General features: G+C 41.3%; 1 long non-coding RNA gene across 1 annotated transcript in view; it reads left to right on the top strand.

Annotated features, from left to right (window-relative positions):
• The window catches only part of LOC108498906, a 17,913-nt gene extending 17,584 nt beyond the window's left edge, over positions 1–329 (top strand). The window contains exon 3 of the long non-coding RNA XR_001875345.1: positions 283–329. This is a non-coding gene — a long non-coding RNA (uncharacterized LOC108498906). The remainder of the gene's footprint in view (positions 1–282) is intronic.
• Positions 330–6,264: the final 5,935 nt, after the last annotated feature.

Genomic DNA, 6,264 nt, shown 5'->3' with positions numbered 1-6,264 from the left:
CTCTTTAGCAAACATTCCAGTCTGATGGGACTGGAATGTTTGCTAAAGAGGATGAGTTATGAGATAGACCAAACTTCTCTCTCTCAGCAATTGTAAATTCAAAATTAAAGGGCTTTAATTGAGGAAATGTGGAAAAAACAGAAGAAATAACAGCCCTTTATTAAAAGATATATGTATGTTGGTAAAAACAGTAACAGAACACAAAAAACCTGGACAGCAATCCTAGAAAAAAAACACCAAAAAAAAGGGTCTGACTGAACACTTCTCTGTCCTTTAGCACAGTCCTAATTGTGGCCTGCAGGGGGCGCTGTTGGGTCACTGGCGGTCACCACGCGGGGAGAGGGGTCCGGGGGGTTGGTCTTGGGTCGCGGGAGGAGCCGAAAAGAAGATGGGGGACCCTTCCCCCCCCAGTGGAAGGAAGGGGTAAGTGCCCCAACAGGACTCACTGTGGTTCTCAGTTGATGGCGCCCCAAAAGCTCCTCCTTTTCTCCCAGCGAGCACAGAGACTCTCCGATGAAAGCACAGCAGGTCCAGGTTGGAGACAAAAGACAGCTCGCAGGCAAGTTGAAGCCAGCAGTCAGGGCTGACCAGGACAGGAAACCAAACAAAAAGGCTTCCAGGCCTTCTCTCCAAATGCCCCAAACACAGACCCTGTCTCCACCCTTGAAAAAAAGAACCCAGCCGTCTGAATCTGTCCCCTCTGAACCGAGCCAGCCGCCCCCTCCCCAAAACTCCTCCCCTCTCCCCCCAGTTTCTGATGGGCCATTTGAGAGGAATTCGGCCAGATCTTTTGTAAAGCTAATTGGCTCCCTTCCCCCTCTTCCACTCAAACTCCATCTTTCCTACAGTGGGGGTGGGGGGGCAGAGGAAAGAAAAATTCTCCTGAATTTCTAACCTATAACACAGGTACTCACCCATCTCACACAAAAAAAAAAAAGTAAAAGCGAAACTATCACACACTGAATCACAGAATAATAGAATCATAGAATGATTTGGGTTGGAAGGGACTTTAAAGATAATTTCGTTCCAATTCCCCTGCCATGGGACACCTTTCACTAGGCCAAGTTGCTCAAATCTCTATTCAACGTGGCCTTGAACCTGACCTTGAACCACACCACCTTTTACATTGTGAATTCTTTTTGAATAATAGAGAATAATATGAACAATGTTCTTGTTCTTTGGCTTTCCTTACTTTAAGTGGGTTTGTGATTACGGAAGAGAGGAATCAAAAGCATACTACTAGACATTTAGTTGAAGGAAATGGATCAGATCCGAACAACCTAGAAATTCTATCATTTTTTTTCCACTCAAGATCTCAAAGAATTCCAGAGCCTTATCAAGACTCTGCCTACATACTCCCAGGGAGACTGATTTCAAATTGGAGTAATGCTTAAATGAAGACACCACTGAAAGAATTGTCATAAAAGTGACTTGTCATAATTAGTATTATTTTCTAGGTGAGCCCTACTGTGCCAATCAGAAAGACTGCTGCTTACTACAGAAAGAAAAAAAGACAGTAGACTAATTGTACTGTATGATTCTCTATTGAGCTTTCAGTGTTTGATGTACTCACTGTAATGTGCTTACTGTTTGTGTTCTCCACATAGGCAGCACTCTGTACAAACATTAAATAGTCATAACCAAGTTATGGTCAGTCTTTTCTTCAATCCCAGAGTGAGGAGCTTTCCCAGATGGTATGTTCTTTAATAAAGTCCATATGTTGATCAGCAGCAACAGCGGGGAAGAGGCTTTATAAGCAAAGGCTGAGGGACCAAGCCAACAGCAGTCACAGGCTGGTTAACTGGTGAGGCATGTGGATACCTTGCATCAACTGGAAATGTGCTGCCTTTCACTGGTTGGCATGGCTACCTGCTCGCTTCTCGGTCTCTTCAATTCAACCCTGTCCCCAGTCCGTTCTTTCCTTGTTGCTTGGTCATCTTATGTCGTCCTTCCTTTCCTGTGTTCAGCTGTGGCATGGTATGTATATTTTCCATTTCTTTGCTGGCTCTCAATTTTGTCTGTTACTGACTGCTATGCCCAGCCATTTGCTGGACTGTGTATCATTTCAGATGTTCCTTGCAGGTCTCTGATCATGCTTTTTCTAGTGTATGCACTGTTAGTTTTATTGCTTCTCTGCTCAAACTGAAAAAACAACGCCCTAGAGGAGCAAAGACATTAAAAATTATAGCTTCTTCTTATTTATTTCTGTTTGTGTTTCTGTAATATTTCTTTATCTCTTCTATTTTTTAGCGCAAAGGACGAACTACACTGAAGATACGTAAAATATTGTTTGGCATTGAATCACTCACAAAAGCTATTTATTGCTCTATATAATCTTCTGACATTCATAGAATACCTTAAACAAAACTTCTCAGTCCCTTCCATCTTATATTACATCTGCTTACTTCCCAAGCTAACAAATCATGTTTCAAATGGATGAAGGTCCTAAGTGAATAACTTTTTGTGAAGAACAAAGAGCAAATAGAAAAGTACAAAATTACAGTAGGTGAGGCTTCAAGAAAAGGTAGTAATTCAGGGAAATAAGGAAAGATGGAAAAAGAATGTAGAGATACACAAACAAAGTGGCTGCATACTGTAATTAGAATAAGCTCATCTAAATGTAAAAGTCTTTAAGTCTTAAAAATTAATTTCAAGAGGTAAGACTTTTGCTTGGTTCTGCCAAAAAAAAACCCCTCACTCCTAAATTTTGGGTGTTTTAAAAAAGTTACTTTCCCAATAAGACTAAGAATAGAGGAACAAACTATTTCAGTGAATTATCCACTGAAGTATACCTTATACTTTGGTATTCTGGTGAAGGCTGTTACAGAAAAAGAGAAAAAATGAAATATTTTTCCACCCCAGGAAGAATTAATGGCTTGAACTAAAGAGGAAGATTATTTCCTACAAATATTTAGCTTATGAAATGCACAACTTAAACTCTAATCATGAAAACTCTTCACAAAAGCCAGAGCTTCTCTTAAGCTGACATGTTCCTACATGTATTTGAAGTTGCAACTGCAATAAGTGAAAGGAAAAAAGACCTCAGTAAAATATGGCACCTCTGTTTTCCAAAGTCTTGGAATCATACTGCTGAGACCTCTGACTTCCATAGCTGTCACTTCCTACCCCAGCTGTGAGCTTGAGTCTGATTTTCATGCAAGCAAAACCTTCACAAATGCCAGGAAAGGCAATGAATTTTGAACCTGGTGATTTTGCAAGATTTTCTAGTTTTACTGTTTATAGCAAATTTTTTCTCCTCTGTAGCACGTTAGTAATTTCTACAGGAAATAATAAAAAAAGCCCCGCACATCCAAAAAGCTCCTATGCTTTTAAGAGTACAGAGAACCAAGTCTACAGTTTTTTGAGAATCATCGTCTCCCACTGTAAAATTTTTCTTTAATGAACTTAGATGATTAAGAAGGATTCAGCAAGAAATTAAATTATATTGTTGATAACTGAATTCATAAACAGGAAATAAAAGTGCAAATAGGTTAAGTGAGGTTATTTTTGCCTGCTTTCAACAATCCATAGAAAAGTAATATGTTATTGGTGATTTGATTTACTGACCTACTTTACAAGACTCTATAGGAAGCTGTCTGTAGATGTTGAATCAGATTCTTTCAGATGAAATGTTGCTTTTCTTGCTGTGTGCATAAATATCTAAATATGATAATCATGTACACACACAGAGGCTGAATCAACTCCAATTGATGGCAAAACTTCAGTAATGCAAGTTCTGGGCTTTGGCAGTTGGTAGAAATGTCTGCAAACAGTGAAGATGTTATCAGCAAAAGGCAGTGAAAGCTTTGGCAGTAGATAAAGACTGCTTAGACTTCTCCTTTTAAAGCTTATGTGGACTCCTATCCTGGGATGGAAACTTCTGCCCCTTGCCTTACATCTGCCTAGAAAAGCTGATGGTTCCAACATTTGTGCCTAACTATTTTTTAGCCTGTGATATGATTTCCATAAGATTACTTCTGAGGGACAGGGACTTATTATTATTTCACTGAAGAAAAAGTGAACTGCAAAGAAGCTTCTTCTTGGGCCCACAGGGAGTTTATATTAGGGCAGGTGTTTGAAGCTAGACTAGAGCTCTAAATTCTAGGTCATGTTTTCTCCTGCTGGACTCCTGCTTGCCACATCTTCACGGCTGTGTGGGTTGAAGAAATCACTAGATTTTTCCCTGGAGCAGTGTATGACAGTAATGTTCGGACTAAGACATGAGGTAGGAAGCAAAATAAAAATCTACCAAATGCATAGCATAGTTGGAAAAATTAATAATTAAAAAAGGGAACACCTTTTAAATCTGTGCCTATTACAGGAACTTAAGGTACTACTTAGAGCAACAGTTAACACTGGATATGACATGAATGAAAGATAGCATTGGAAATGCAATTTGCAAGTTTCCTTTATCATGCCAGTACTCTTCCGCCTTTCCAGTGGTGCTCTTTAGGAAGCATTTACACAAACCAGTGCATTCACTCAGCACTCTGTTCAGGGAACATTTCTTAGGCTGGCCTTGCTTTCTGCCTGAGTCAAACATATCAACAACTCCAATACAAGCACTTCTTAAGTTACTTTTAATTTCAGAACAACAATAAATAAATAAAGCCCTCTTGCACATAGCTCAGCTCTTCAGTCTGAAGTCTTCATCCTTCTTTTCAAACCCAGAAGTTAACTGTCTCCATGTTTTCTGACTTGGAAGCCTGTTGGAATTCAGAAGCTTGAACTTGGGTGTCTGGGCTGTGTCCTGGTATCTGTCTGTAGCTTCTTTATGAAGGATAAACTCAATAATCTCCGAGGTCTTTTCCAACATAGTTGAGTCTGTGATTCTGTTACCATGCGCTCCTCTAGACCTATGTAAGGTTCTGTGGTGGGGGGAAACAGTTTTCCCCCTGAAGTTATAAAATGGTAAAACCCCAGGTGGTGGTGACCCTTGAGGTTTTACCCAATGAACGCTTCTGCAAAATATAAACATATCACAAGCAGAACGGAAGAGAAGATGATAGTAGTTGTTGTTGGAAAAGTAGCCATGTTGTAGAGCCACGAGGAGAGAGAGGCAGGAGCCCCCTGGGGGCTCTGGCACCCCCCCCCAGCCCCCAGCAGGGGGGGCTGCAGGGACTTGGAACAGTGTAAAACTGGGCTAAGTATCTGTAGCTAGAAAGCTAAAGAAGTTTTCTCCACTGTGAGGAGCAGAGACAGAGCAGCAGCAGGAGCAGCATCCAGAGACTGTGGTTGAGAGCAAAGAGATAATGGAGAAGCAGCAGAAACAAACATGCAGCCAAGCAGGAACACACAGAGTTGTCTGAGAGAGCCGAGAGAGAGAGCCAGCAGCAGCAGAGAGAGCAGAACTAGCTCTACAGAGACAGAGTTCTGGTGTAAGAACTGAAATCAAAAAACCCCAAACTCCTTGAAGACCCCTCCTAGAAAGGAGGAGGATGATGAACTCTTACTTGAAAGAGTCTTGAAGTGCTACAGCACTGCAGAAAGGAGCTGAAAAGCTCAGAGAAGGAATGCGGAAGGGGTGACCTTGCTCCCCCCCTGCCTTGAGACAGAGCATGGAGCTCTGCAGAGGGGACTTGAATTCCCTGAAGATACAGACTGTCACGAAGACCCCTGTGCTTTGTTGATATGACCATGGTGAGGCGACCGTGTCTGGGTGAACGCAGCCCACGGATGAGAAGACCCTCGCTTGAAGACGAGTGGCCAAGAGGGCTTGGATACCCCCTCGTGTGTACTGGTAGAGATCCAGTTACAGCTGCTGCATGAGAGAACCTGCTGCCTTAGAGGCATTGCTGCTCTGAGAGTAGGAAAGATCTTTCCTTCTTCCCTCCTGGACTTTTATTTGGAGGGGAGAAGAGATTTGATCCATTGTAAATACTGTTTTGTCATGGTAGAGTTTAGAGGTAGTTAAGATTGTATATGATGTATTATACTATTTATTTGTACAGTCATTGTAATATATAATCCCTTCCCCCCATTCTGAGTCTCATGTGGTGTCTGGAAAAACACATCTCACACTGGGTTGAGATGTGGGAGGGGGTTTGGACTAGGGAATTGGATTTTGGGGCTCTCAAACCTTGACATTTTCATAGAAACCTCTGTTTGCAGAGGAGTTTATATAATGGCCTAGGTGACATATCAGAGTCTATGTCTCATTTGGAAGGCTCCACAGGATATTTGTCATATTCATCACTGCAAAATGTGTATCAATGCACCACAACAAATTTAAAAAAAAATAAAAAATTAAAGCAAATTGTTCCA

The sequence above is a fragment of the Lepidothrix coronata genome, unplaced genomic scaffold (assembly GCF_001604755.1).
Source record: "Lepidothrix coronata isolate B3197 unplaced genomic scaffold, Lepidothrix_coronata-1.0 Scaffold66, whole genome shotgun sequence".
Lineage (NCBI taxonomy): Eukaryota > Metazoa > Chordata > Aves > Passeriformes > Pipridae > Lepidothrix > Lepidothrix coronata.
This window is presented reverse-complemented; position numbering and strand designations above follow the sequence as displayed.